The sequence below is a fragment of the Vidua chalybeata genome, chromosome 4 (assembly GCF_026979565.1).
Source record: "Vidua chalybeata isolate OUT-0048 chromosome 4, bVidCha1 merged haplotype, whole genome shotgun sequence".
In the NCBI taxonomy this organism is placed as follows: domain Eukaryota; kingdom Metazoa; phylum Chordata; class Aves; order Passeriformes; family Viduidae; genus Vidua; species Vidua chalybeata.
In genome coordinates this window covers 23,070,039-23,085,004 of record NC_071533.1, presented here as the reverse complement: position 1 = coordinate 23,085,004, position 14,966 = coordinate 23,070,039, and positions in this window count along the sequence as shown.

The window sequence follows — 14,966 nt, the reverse complement described above, 5'->3', positions numbered from 1 at the left end:
TTTGTGAATGTGGAGAGAGCTGTCTAGGCTGTTTGTGTGCTGGTTTTGCGGATTCTTGTGTAACTGGTTGCCTGTCCTGATTCAGCAGGTGTGAAAGCAAGTCAGGTTTGTTTAATAGGGCCATTGGTAGTAGAATATAGCAGTCTATGCCTGTTTCCCAGCTTCAGCTAATCATCAGTTATGCTTGCATGCATGGGAATGTGAAGATGAATCAGCATCCTGAGTGGTGACTGCGTGTGTGTAATTTGGGAGCACAGTGGCCCAGCTCCCTCAAAGGAGTGTCAGTGGAAACAGTGGCAATGATGCCCTTTTGTAAAGAGCATTGAGATTAACCTGAGTGCTGTTGTAAGAAGTACATAGTATTGGGTTTGTTCATTGCACTACAAGACTGACCAGAGTATTATTTAGGGTAGCAGCATTTTGTTCATCTAGAAAAGCAATTGATAGGTTTTTTTGGTATGGCCTCAGGTTTTTGAGCCTGAACCTATTGAAGCAGCCAGCCAACTTGCACTGTAGTTTGAAAACTGCAAGCAGGTTGATTTGAGGCTCTTTGCTCACATAACAATTGTAGTGTTTCTAAAAGACTTGAGAGGAAATTAGCTGGCATGGTTGCTTTATCAAACATACAGCCTATGCCTTTAATTCATTTTTAGAGGAAGCAAATGACCACAAACCTTGTTTTCTCCAGCTTGCAAATCACTTTGTGCTGCATACTAATGTTCTTCTGATTATAATGGTGTAGTTTGTGTGCTGAGGGAGAAAGCTGAGAGTTCTCCATTCTGCATGTTATTGTAACAGCCACAGGCTCAGGAGAGGACAAAGCAGTAAATGTTGAAGCATCTCGTATTGCTGCAGAATATTCAGTGTCATTAAACTCACAGCTAAAGGGAAGGCTATTGTCAATGTGTGCTTTTAGTAAGCCTGGGAAGACTACAGAGTAAATGTATAAAGCATCTTTTCAGAAGTGGGGTTATGTGGTACAAAACCAGAGCAAGGAAAGACAGCAGAAATTCTTGTGCTAGAAGAGGTGTAAGAATGTGCCAAAATACAGCCTGTGAAGATGGGGCAACAGGTGAGGAATATGTGTGAATTGTCAGCTTCTGGATATAACGTTAAGTCTTGGACTGTGCAATGCTTTTCATTGTCACTTCTGTTTGTCCTGCTGCACTGTCACTGTCTTGTCTATCAAGTTGTCTCTAGCTCAGGAAACTTAAACATCACCCAAATTCTGGAAACTTGGAGTAGTGGCTTTTAGCCAAGCTTGGAGTGAGCTCAGAGCTTCCATACTACCTAATGGAATCCTTTCTTACTAAATTGCTTGGAAAAAGTACTCTGGACTCCATTCTGGGACTCTGACTAAATGCAAAAAAAAACCCTAAAACTTTGCATTTTAGTCTCTGGAAGTGTCATGGATCTTCCCTTTGATATGTGACCTCCCACATTTCCAAGAAGCTTTATTTTTGAGTCTTGGCCTGATGGTTTTAAAACTAGTTTTTAAGAACACCCTGCACTCAAGTACTCTACCAGATAGCTAAGCTTGATAGTTAAAACCATAGAGCTTTCAGGCTGCCTGGCACTTAACTTTTAGAGGACTTTTCCCTCTTAAAACAAGTCAGTGATTTCTGTAAAGTTATTTTGTGAATAGGTTTTACTTAGGTCTTAAAATAACTTTTTTTTTTTAATGCAGAATTTGTGCCTTTCCCCATTGGGCAAGAAACAGGCAAATGGAAATGACATGACCAGGAAGGAAATAGGTATAGCTATTTCATTTTGAGGCATTTCATGTCTGTCCATCTGAATTCTTTGGAGGGCAGAAATGCAGAGTGCATTAGCAAGAAGTGTGGAACCAGTCCTATGGAAGGCACCTGCTGCACCTCTGTCATTGCTGTAGAGCTCCAGGAACTGTTCAATCGCAAAGGCTTGCCATTTTTGATCTCTTTGTGGGACAGCCATTCACTGCAGCTGCTTGAACAGGTTTTCTGTCTTTTAGAAGTTTTGTGTTCTGTCAGAATTTGTTTTCAGGTGTCTGGCTCTGGCACTACAGCAAAGCCTTTAATAAGCACTTAAATTCCTTCCCCTGTGATAAAAACCACAGTCAGTCTTCCTCTTGCCTGGTGGCTGTCTAGCACTTTCCCAAAAGACTATGGGATTCCCTCCTAGCCTTCCTATTTTGAAATAAAGCAGGTTCTTATGTCCAGAGCTAAATGTGAATTATGGCTGTGCACATGATGGTTCTTACACTTCCCAGCATTAACTTGTTATTTTGTGTGATGCCTTAAATGTAAAAACATCCTAGCTGAAATCTGCCTGTTGGTATCAGTTTGCCTGCTAACCAAACAACTCAGATCTATTTTTTTTTTTTATTCTCTGGTAGTACTGAGCGTGTGACAAGCTTAGCTGTGAATTTGTGGGGTTTATGACTGCGTCGGGTTTATGACAGCCTATGCTTTTCTTGTCTCCATTTTTCTAATCCTGATGCTTTTCAAGCCTTACTAAAACATGTTTAATAAAGGGGAAAATTACACTGAGTCTAGTCACTGCTTTTTTAGTCACTGTGATACCATGGAGAATTCCAGGTGTTGCTAAACCCAGATAAAGACCGTGTGTGACTTCTTTGGCATAATAATCTGCTTATGGGATTTCATTTTTTTATCTCTAGCCATGTAAGGATGATAATAGTGAAAATGATACTTGAAAGTGTGTGTGAATATATCATATATAAAGCAAAAATTACTCATCTATTTTTTCAAAGTAGAAAACTGTTTTGTTATTTCTAAAAGGTTTCTTTGACTTTCTGTAATGACTTACTGGATTTTGCTTACAATAGGTAGTTTAGATCAATCTTTTTTCCTATGTTGTGCCTATTATTGTTATCAAAGAGTTGGAGCCAACCTCATAGGTCAGGTTTGGTATTCTTTGAAGTAAAGCTAGTTTTTGAGCCTTATCTTCCTCCATATGTACAGGATAGTTTATCCTAGTGCGTTTCGCCCTGAGCCGTTCAAATACGCAGAAAATATAATGGGAAATTGGAAGGTACTACTTTATTTCTGTAGTTTGAATGAAAATAAAGTTTCTGAGGAACTAATGTCTCAGCTTCTTGACTCTGTATGGGATGTAGAGAAATGGAGCTCAAACATACATGAGTGTGGAACTACTTTGTGTTCTCTTCCGTTTGCAGCTGGTGTGTCACTGGGGCTCCTGCAACTCACCCACACATCAGCATTCTTCTAAACAGAGCTGGTGTTAACAGCAATGTTTGCAACACTGTAACGCTGGTGATTGCAAAATCACTGCTTTTCCCTTGTTTACCAGCGTTCTTCAGTAGGAAGGAGTAGTCTAAATACGGTGTAGTGGATCAACCAGCAGGAAAGTGCAGCTGAACCCTTCATGGGAGCTCCTGTTGTGCCACTGCAGTGACATCAAACAGCTGGAGCCAGTGCCATGAAGTAGCAGGAGGGCTTTGGTCTGCCTGTGCTGTCCACTGGGGGCTTCAGCACCAGAAAAAAAACTCTCTGTAGGTGTTAACACTGCACATCTGTGCACTTGAGTGCCAGAGAGGTCTTCTCATACAAGAGTAGATGTTTGACTTGGCTGTAAATTGACCCCACTACATGTTCATATCATATGTTTGAAGTGGGGATGCTCCTGCACAGTGAGGAAGTGGTGACTACCAAAGTCCAGAGGTGGAGATGCTGCTTCAAAGTTTCCCTGGACCTGGAAATTTCATCCTTCAGTATATTTCCTAAAAGTGAGGGAGAAATTTGGTTTGATTATTTTTTATTTTTCTCTGCCTCAGGCCATGAGGGTTTTTCAAAGGTCATTTGGGGAGAAATAAAAATTGGCAACTAGATTGAAGCACTGACACGTTTATGGAATTTTAAGGTAAATTCCCCCTTCAAGGTTCTGGTATTCCTTTATGGCTACAGTAGCCCCTAACCCTCAGTGTTATTTAAAGTTTGTGAGGGTGACAAGCCCACATGAATGTCTCTTTTTGTCTTCATTAAACTGGTGCTTTGCCAGTGTTTTGTGGGGGTCATAACAGTGGTGCAGAGTAGTCATGAGCTGTAACAGCAGTAACTGCTGCATCAAAACATTGTTTGGATATGGATGACTTCTTAAGCAATAGATGATTCCTTCACATTTGTGCAAAATGTAAAAATGATACAAAGGGAAGAATCAGGTTTTGTAATGGATTTGATGCTTTTCCTTGGCCACTGTTTCTCGGTAGAGGCAGTGGTGTCCAGCTGTCCCTGCACAGCTGTGCACAGCTGTCTGACAGCAGGAGTGATGGCATTGCTGAGGGGACATTGAGGCAGCTCTCGGCAGCTGGGAACTGCTTCTGTTCTCTGAGCTTGTGCTGTGGGTGCTCTTGGTTATCTCCAGTAAGCTCCAGGACTGAGAGATGAGGTTTTCACTTCTGCTCTGCTACATGATCTCCTCCAGCTGCACTCCTGCGGTGTACAAACATGCTCCTGGTTCTGTGCACTTGCTGTCACTGCACTAACCCTGCCCCTTGTGTGGCTTTCTAGATCGGTATTCATGAGAAATTCTAGGTGTTCTGCCAGAACAGGATTAATTCTGGATTGAATACAACCCAACCAACCTTTCCTCTTCTATGCTCTTAAGATTACAGTTTAATTGCTCTAGAAGTACTATGGTGTGGGGTCATCGCTAGTTAAATTGAGTTAACTCAGTCCTACTCCTTGACTTTAATTTTAGAGTTTTTCTAGGTTTGAACAGCAGAGAATCAGCTTCTTTGAAATGCTGGAGTGTCTTTGTTTTAACACAGATAAGCTTGAGCTATGGCTTAGGTCTGCCTTCCTGTCCCCTAAAGGAATTTGTAGCAGAATTGGCATGTGTCAGCAAGGGAGTAAAATGCCTTGGCAGTGTGAGGTGTTTGCAGTGAGATCATTTGCTGGCTGTCCTGTTGCCAAGTGCTGTGTCTTGCAGTGCTGGGTCCAGACTTTGTAAGGAGGTCTGTACAGGTGTTAACTACGTTTGAGAATACGTCTGTCTTAAAGTCCTGGTTTCTTCCATGTGTTGTGTCAATTTTCAGTGGTTTTATTTTTGCCATTTTATAACAGTTTCTGAGGATCTCCGCAGCATTGCTGAGCTGTGCTCAGTGGTAACTATTATTGATACTATTAACTATTTTGTATATATATGACTGTTATTGGAGTGCTAACATTTTCTAGCAGTTATGGAGCACCATGCTGGTTATTGCACCTGCATGCTGGCTGCAGCTGGGTTGGTTTGTTTGGAGTAGAAGAGAGAAGAGATTCCTAGCTGCCTCGTGCATTTATTGAGGGTTGGTTCGAGGAGTTTTTTCCCAAAGCTGAGCCATAACCTTAAAATGGAGACTGCAGATAGTAAAGGCATTCTTTCAGTTCACCTATCAGTGGAGAGGGGGTGGCCAGCAGCAGATAGAGGAGCATCCTCACAGGAATGTGCCAGAGGGCAGTGAAACAATTACTCAAAAACAACTGAACTCCCGGGGCACTGAAACAGCTTCTCCTGGATCTGAAGTGGTCGACCCAAAATGCTGTTCAAATCTGTAGGTTTTGTCCTAAACGTTGTAATTCCTCCTTTGCTGCTGCTCTCTGAGGTCACTGCTGTGGATGTATCAGTTCTATTGGTTGCTTTTCTTAATGAAGGGTTTTTGGTCTTCCTAGTTCACCCCATGCTGATCCCTTACTACAGTGGGCAGAAATCAGAGTTTCTGAAACAGTTTTGTTGGACAGGGCAGTTCATATTTTCCAGTTTGTAGTCTGAGGTCTCCCTTGGGACAATTGACTGTAAAGGCCTTTTAATTGCAGAAGACAAAAAGGGGAAGAAAATAAGGTTGCAGCTCTGTGCAGCAAAGTCCCTGTGTAAATATCAACCAGACAAGAAAAGAAAGACTTCTGCTCTCTGGATGGAGTTTGCTGTAGCATTGGTCCAGTGTTCAGCTTAGGTGTTAGCAGAAGGCTCTGGGGTGACATGAAAGGAAGAAAGGCAGAGAAAAGTTTCTGTCACTTCCTGATAGTCTGCCAAAGTCCATCCTGGTCTTCATGTCCATGTGAGGAGTTATGGGGTAGAAAATGCAACCATAGGGCTTCCCTACCTTTCTTCTATCTCTGTGATGTTTTACAGAAAAGTAATTCAATTGAGTTTGAGGCCTTGTAGAAAGGGAAACAAGTCAGATAAGCTGCTACTTAAATCTTTTGTTTTGGTCATCTAGTGAGACCTAGTAGTTTGGGTTTTTTAAAAAAATTTCAGTGAACACTGAGGACTGAGTTCTTGTTTTCCAGTAACTTCAGCCCTGTGGCATTTGGTGTGTTCCATTCTTGCCACGTTGTTACCTGTGGAGAAAACAGTCATTGACAAATTTAAAAACTTTGTTGGTTTGGGGTTTTTTTCCCTTTCAGCAAAGTTTCTTTTTTACTTTGTCATTAAGCAACACGGGGGCAATCTATCATGGTCTAGATTTTGCTGCAGAGGCTTTAGAAGGAGTCAGTGAAAGGGATGTGTGGTTTAGGAATTTTGCCCTGGAAAAAGGAATGCCTCAATGACACAGAATGGGCAGATATTAGGAAGATCCGCACGATGATATGCTCACTTAGGGAGATGGTTTGCCAGAGGCATAGGTAAGAACAGCTCCAGTCCACTCAGGCTGCAAACTCCCTGACTCCGGTGCCACTCCTGGCTTTTAGGCATCCTCTTTCCTCTGTTTCGTGCAAAGCTGTTCTGCTGAGGGCATGCGGCCACACATTTCCCTGCAGCAGGCTGCAGATCACACACACAGAGTGTTTGGGAGCTTCACCAGGTTGTGTGTTTTGTTTCCAGATAGGCTCTGGAAAGGTTTGACAGCTGGGCCTGTTCCCACTTCCTGCATGGCTGAAATGATTGGATGCTGACTCAAACACTTGCAAGTGCACATTTTCCAGATGCAGGCCTCCAGCTGCCATCTGCCCTCAAGCAGCCATAAGATGGTTCTATAAAAAACTCCAAGTGGTGAACACACATGGAAGGAGACATTTGGCAATACAGCAGTAGGCAGTGTATCCCAAATAGAAATCCAGTAAAAAGATACACACAAACCAGCAGTGCCTTGCCGTTCCCCAACAGCTGGTATTGTGTTTGCCATGTTTAGGATCACCTAAAAACACCCTCACTGTGTTTTCCTTTAAAGCTGTTCCTGTCTGCCTCAGCAAGAAGGATTTAACACATTTGGAAAAATCAATGGGCTTCTGCTGCAGGGGGTTGTGGCATGGGCTCGCTTTTGCAGGGAGCCCTTGAGAGAACTTATTTCTTTTATCTAGTGGCATGAGATGTTCAAGAGGAAAATAACTGTTGCAGAAATTGTTCTTGTGCCTTGCCACAGTCCAAAGCTGGAAATGTTAGAGCAGTTCTCTGTAGCTGCCTGGATTAGAAAGGTAACTCATAAACTCTGGTGGATGTTTTTGAAAATGCTGATAATTGTTTTCAGCATACAGTTTGACTGTTTTTTTTTTCCCTTCAGTGTAGGAGGATAAAAATGTAATATATTTGTTAATACTTATGTATTATTATGAGTTGTGGTACAGGTAGGAAAAATTAATTATATGTAACTATAACACTGAACTGGGCTGATAGGAACTTGTGTACTGTAGACTCAAATGTCAATAAAATGGGATATGCTTTACTTGTCTCCATGTGGTAAAATCCAGGACCTGTTTATTCTCAGGAGGCAGTTTAAAAACCCAAAATTTCCCCCAAATGCAGTAGTTTCATTACTGCTAGTAAAGCTTTAAGGATACTTTGTTACTTGGAGCATTCCATGCAGAAAATTACTTTTCTGGCTCACTTGGGAACCAGGAGCTCTTCTGTTTGCCTTCCTTTGTTACATACTGTATTCTCAACCATGCTTATTTTAAACTTGAGGCTGACAGCAAAGGTGTCCTACCGACTTGGTTAAAATATTGACTGATCTTTGTGTCCTGTTTCCTACAGTGGACAGTGACAGATGATTAGGAAACAGCTTGAGGAATGAAAGATCCATAGTGTGGTTTTTCCTTTGGGATACCTTGTCCACTTTTGGCAAAAAAACTGTGCACCTAAGGCTGCTGTGTTTAACAGCTCCTGATTGATCTGTCTCCATTAATTTGGTGAGTCCTTTTCTGAATGAATTTATAATACTGATTTTTGAAGTTGACACAGCAGCTGAATTTCCAGCACAGCGATGCATTGTGAGAAAGCACTTTCATTTGAGTCATTGCAGCTTTCCACAAAACAACTGAGATTGAGCCTCCCCTTTCAATTCAGTCTGGTGGCAGCATGTCAGAACTACCACTTAACAAAAGAGGGTGGAGATACCTTTGATTGCTTTTTTTTTTTTTTTTTTTTTTTTTTTTTTTTTTCTTCAAACTGTCCTCTCTGCCAGTCATGTTTGCAGTTTAGGTTGCGTATTTTTTCTGGGTTTCTGTTGTTGAGTACTGGAAGCCTGATTAATCTTCTACCTAGTGCAAACTATACTGTTACAGTATCTAAATAAAAGTCTTGCAATTGATCATAAATGCCATGAAAATAATGCCATAAAATAATGCCATAAAAATAATACCATAAAAATAAAATAATGAAATTACAGAAGCAGAAAATCTGATTGCAAATTAAAAAAAGAGCAACTCCTAATAACTAGCACAACTTTTCCAAAGTAGTACTATGTGGCCCTCTCCAAGTCTGCCTCACCTGATCAAAAGGACCAGGGTTGTTTCAAATGCAAGCGCCCTGATAACAGTTACATCACTTAAGTCCAGATGTCGCTTGGCAGAGCTGTCTGTAGTTACTGTGTGATTTTCACTTTGCTGATGCTGTAAATCCTCTTTCAGTTAGAAGTAACCAAATGCAAATGGTGCATATTCGCAAAGGAACCTTCTCTGCTCACGCTCTGGCCTTGCGTGTTGCTGTTTTCAAACAGCCCCACGATGACTTCAGGAGCCTCATGACCTAATAAATTAAACAGCCATAAACAAAGGCAGCCTGATCTCCTCACTCAGGCATTTTGCCACAGAAAGTCAGTGTTTGCTGGTTCAACACTGTCAAATAGGAGAGGCACTGAGAGGGAGGTGACTCATCTTTGTCGAGGTGAGGGAGTTTCCTGCAGTCCCCTCTCTCTGGGCTCTGCAGATCAGGACCCTCAGCAGCCCAAGCAGTGGGACCCCAGCATTGGGGCAGAGCTGTATTTCCATGGGAGCATCTCCCCGAGGGAGCACATGCCTGTCTCTTCCTGCTGCCTTCTTCCAGAGTTCAGGCTCCCTCCTCCACTGAAGAAGGAAAAAAAAAAAAAGCTTCACAGTCTTTTGAGCTACAGTAGCTCTTTCTTTCAAAGCTGACCTTCAAGGGAATAAATGCTGTCAGCCAGATCCTACTTCGTGCTGTTTGAAGAAAGACTGAAGTGAGAGAGATGTTTTGAGAAGATCCGGATTATTTTTTTCTTTATTTTCTATTCTGCTTGTTCTTTATGTCCCATTTTTAAGATCCTGTCTATCCTGGTGACAGAATGGCTGACCTGGAAATGTAGAAGTATGAATTAACAAGAGCAAAACTTGGGTCTGCTTGAGAGGAAGGTTTTTGTGGGGTTTTTTTTCTTCCTTTGGTTATTCTAGAATAATTAATTAATTATGAAGCTTGCAAAAAGGAAGGAACTACTGTTACTGATAAATACTAATATGTATAAAACTCTCATTGTCATAGGTATTAACTTTACTTTTTAGGGAATTTGACCTGTAACTGCAGCCTGAATTTCAGGTTTCTAAATTTCTGAATTTCAGAGTTTCCATGCTGAGAGAGTCTGCAAAGGAGTAAAAGCCTGACCTTGATGTAATTGCTAAAACTGTTCTGTGTAGAAGTGTTGATTTTTCTCTGCCAAAGAAATGTCTTATCAGATTTGATGCATCATGTTGCCTCCAGAAAAACTTAACTCCTTTCTAGACAAATTTAGTTGAAGATAAAAATACTCTTAAAACTAATAGTGCATTATTTGTACACAAGTTTTAGCCGTAAAGGAAGTTTAATTAACATCCCTCATCTTACCTCCATAAAATTAACTTTCATGAATCTCTACTGTAATTTGTTAATGAAAAAAATCTTATTTATTAAGCTTACAAAAATATCAGCCTGTCCACGTTATAACTTCTTGAAGATACATTTTCTAAAGTCCAAGAGTAAGGGGATACAAATCTTTCAAGAACTGATTGAAGATAAGCTCAAATAATAGAGAATTCCAGCTATAACTTACTTTCCTTTGAAAAAATATGGAGGGGGAGGAGATTGTAAGATTTATAGCTATAAGAAGTTTGCATTTTTTTCCAGTCCTCAGATATAATTGAGGTGACTGTATTTGTTATGGACCTTGATGTAATGCATAGGCCGTGTTGGGTGCCTTTATCTCACTTAAAGTTTCTGAGGAGATCTGTAATGCAGCTGTGAACTCTGCACAAGAGTGAGAAGCTCAGTGTGAACTGGGTATGGTGCTGCTGCTGAGTCATGCTGACAGCTCAGCCTGGGCAGCTTTAATCAAGGTTCAAAGGGGAACAGGGCATCTCTGAGCATTGAGGTAAGACCAAGGAAATCCTGCAGGCACTGCTGGTGCTCAGTTTGCTTCTTGCTGAACCTGCTGTGCCAGCCTCTGCGCTGATAGTAAGGGAAACAACGTGGCTGCTGATCCTCAGATTTCTGGTACTGTAATTAGGGCTTTGGCTTTCTGACTCAGTGCAGAACATCTTCTTAAAGCAAACAGAACAGTTCCTTTGTTGTCAGATGTCACTAGGGGTGTAAAGAAATTTTCATTGACTTCAAGGATGGTGCTCAAAGTGTGACTTTATAATTTTCCTTAGATGTGATTAGGCACTCTTGCAGTGGAGGCTGCCACTGCTGCCAAGGGACTGTGGGAATATTTATGAAATCCTATTTACGTGTAAATTAGCTGTGAATGGATGAACTTACTTTCTTCTTGTAACTAGTAGGGTTAAAACTCAATCATGCACATGGAAAGCCAATGGAAAAGGGACTTTTATCTTATGGAATCATAAGACAAAAGTGTTTTCTCCCCCAGCAAGTCATTTGTGGTATCTGCCACAGGATGTCCTTTGGCAAACAGAAAATGCCATAGAAAATGGCTTCATGGAAAAGTTGCATAATGACAGATGTCCTTTGTCATCAGGTGGGTTTATGCCAGGGGCAAGGATGTACTTCCTGTTCTCTGGCTTTATGGACATGCATTTGGTTGGGGAAAAAGATGATGTTATTTGTATGTGATAGTTCATATCCTGTCATGGACAATTTGTCCTTTCAGTATGAGTCACACTGGTCTAAGCACTGCATGACGCCAATCACTTGTTTCATTTTGTTAGTTGTTAAAAATAAGGCTGGCTTGCTCCCTCACCTACCTTGCACTAGTTATCTTGCCTTAGATTATATAAATGAAGCTCACTCCTTTTCTCACAACCAAAGACAAAGCCCACTTTTAAAGTGACTCCTCCAGCTCTGCCAGCTCTGGTTTACAGCTGCTGTCAGTTACTATTTTGTCAAAGTTTAGGTTTCAAACTCACCTATCTGCCTGACACTGGAAGGCTTGCCTTTGGATATATTCATTGGATCTGACTTGAGATTTATTTACCACTAGGCTTGTTTTACTGTTCCAAGTAAGGGCCAGCCCCTTCCTAGAGCAGAACGTGTGGTATTTGTCAGAAAGAGACAGCTTTAAGGCTGCCAGATAACCTGACCAGCCAGCTCCTCTGTAAACAATTTTGTGGGCTCTGCTGATAACGATAAAGCAACTGCACTGGAGATGATTGGAAGATGCTGGTATCTGTAAGGCAGCAGACCAGTACTGCTCCAGCATACTCGTGAAGAAAAGCACTTACAAGCTTATGATACTGGTGATGGCACCCATCTGCAGTTTTTCTGCTGTCAGTGTGTGTCATCAAGCCCCAGATGCTCATTGTTTTGGTCTCATCAAACTCCCTGCTTTGGTTCAGAGGCCCACAGGAAACTCTCAGTGGCTCTTTGCAACAAATAAAACAATTACAAACACCTTCCAGCCCAGTCTGGGTGATGCTTATCAAAGGGTTACTCATATAGATCTTGCCTGTATTAGGCAAGGTGTCTGCCTCTAGAATGAGACAATTGGATCCACAGAACTGCTGGTCAACTCTGTTCAGTTTGTATCTGAAATACAGGCTTTTTCAGCTAGGGATTATAGACCTATGAGGACATGCAGGTGCCATTTTGCTAGTTATAAGTTGTACTGTAAATTAAGTTCTAAGGGGTTCAGGTATTTTAAGAGTGCCATTCACCCCTGCACTAGGTGAATTGATCTGGTATGCATTTGTGATGAAAACCCTGAGTAAGAAGAGTGGGTTTGTTACAATGACAGCAATAAAAAAGTGATGGCTTTAGGTCAAACCTGTCAGGTTTCACCCCTGTGGGGAGGGCAGGGAGAGAAACACCTTTATCCTTCCTGTAAACCATACAAATAGAAAAGCAAAGACTACAAAGTAGAAGAGGGTGAAGGGAGAATCCAGGTTTAAGGAGGAGATGGCTCAAAAAGAAGCACTATGTCTCCTGCAAATATTTGCTGTGATGAAGCATGGGAAGGCATAAAAGCAGTCTGAAAATCTGAGTATTTACATCTGCAGAAAGAGAGAAGGGGCATGAGAGTGCAGATCTTGCTCTTTTTTCTCTGTCTGTGTTGCCAGAGGGCCAAGGCAGGTAGTGGTTGCAGATAAAGCTGCTACCTCCCTCTGTCCCTAGGGCATGTGGGCAACCCAGCAGCCTTCCTGCATTGCTTTCATTTTGGTGCAGCTCTGCACCTTGCACCAAATTCTTTTAGAGATCCATGGACTATTATTGCCTGCCCTTGCCTTTCCACGTGTCAATTTTGCAGCAGAAATGGATCCGTTTTGCTTGATGTGACTTTGCTGTCTGCTGCCTTTAAATCAGCTTCAGCTGCTATGAGACTCAAATGGTGACAGCTGGGAGACTGCTTAGCTGCAAGCATGGCTGGAGTTGCTCTGTGACCTGAAGAAAAAGGTGACTGCATTTTACACTCTGGGTGGCAGAATGCCATGCATTAAGGGCAATGGAAAATAGGTATGTGGGAGGATGCCCTTACTCAGTTAATACACCTAAATGTGAAGAAAGAGGATTTGGTGTCAAAGTACATCTGTTGCCTGTGGTTTGATGCAGACAGCGTGACATGTACTGCTAAACCTTTGTTCCAGCTGTCACAGGCACCTAAGTTTCCATGATTTTTCATTGGCTGCTGCTTGTGAAATTTTCTGCTTTTGAAATTTACTGCTTCTGACATGGAGGAATTTTTTTTCAAAGTGTGAGTGTGCCTGCAGGATGAGGATGTTGATAGCAAAGAGCTGACTACACTCTGCTGAAAGCTTTAGTCCAGCAGAATTTCAACTCCTGGTTGCAGTGGTAGTTAGAAAGGAAGAGGATAAAATTGGACAGCTCTCACCTAGTCCTCTGATTTGTAGTTTCTGAAGAGATTCTTGTCTTAGTATATTCTTCTTTGCTATGTAAAGGAAAACATACATATTTTCCCTTTGTGTTTAGAGAGCAGGCATGGATTAGGCTTACTAAGCAATAATCAGCTTTCACTGGTTTAAAATTAACTAAAACAAAACTAGTCTTTTTTCTCTCAGTTGGTGACAGTAGGGGACAGAAGGTGTCTGGAGGAGGTGGCTCAGGCTTTTGTGGCACTGTGAAGAGAGATGTGACCTGCAGCAAGCTCTTTCTATTGCCAGAGGCATGGTGCCACGTCCACTCTGGATGAGTTTTCCTGGCCTATCTTCCCACCTGCCAGGATGGCTGTATGGAAGGAGAAGTGAATTCTGCCCTGTGCGGGAAGGGAGGGATAGGTGTTATCCTGGTGGTGATGGGAATGCATTTCCTAGGGCTGGTGGAGAGCCAGCAACAGCAGGTGTCCTATCCTACTGTCCACCACCCTCAACCTGTTCCCTTAAAGAGAATGTCCTCCCCTCTCCTATTTTGTGCTGACAGTGAAATGTTAGAGTTGTAACTGAAACAGGTATGTGGGGGATTTTAAACCCCTGCCCCTTGCAGTGGGGAAGGACACCTAGAGGCTTTTGCTACCTTCTCTTTCTTTGCTCTCTCACTGTCATGCTGAGAGCTTCAGTGACGAAGTGCTGTACTGCAGCTGCACTGAGTGTTCCTTGGTCCGTGGGTAGGGATGTCACCCACCACATCAGGGTGGTCCCATCCAGTCTGGCCTTGAATGGAGCCTCCCAGCAACGGGGCATCCACAGCTGCTCTGGGCAGCCTGTTCCAGTGCCTCAGCACCCCCTCAGTAAAGAACTTCTTCTACTATCTAATTTAAATCTCTCTTCCTTTAGTTTAAAACTGTTTCCCATTTCGTATCACTATGTGCCCGTGTTCTTGTTATGTGACCTGACCCTTTGTCAGTGTGTCCTCCTAGCTCTGTGTAGCCATGTTTGTATCCCTTCCAATGGGCTTCATGTGCCAGCATAAGGAGGCTGGAGCCTCCATGTTCCCCAGCATGGCTGCTTTGTGGGGGCTGGGGATGTTTGATTTTACTTTACCTTCTCTAACTAAGTAGCTTTATTTTGATTTTGTGTTTGGGTGTGGTTAACATGCCCACTCATCTGGAACCACACAGTGTATGTAATTTCAGTGTCTATCTTCAGGCTCACATCATGCTGGGTCATGATTTTTTTGTTTTGGCAGAACAGCAGCTAAAGTTTTCCCTTTCTCACTATTGAGCAACTGGGCCAATGACCTCCTCCTGAAATCACAACTGTGACCCTTTTTCTGTGCTGAAGCAGCAAAGGTGTAATAGTTCACAGCACAGCACAGACACAGGCATAGCAGGCAACACTTCCCATTTTCAGTTTCTTCTGCTGGCCAAGTCATGCTGGGAGATATGACTAAAGGCTAAAAAACCTCCACAGGGTGTG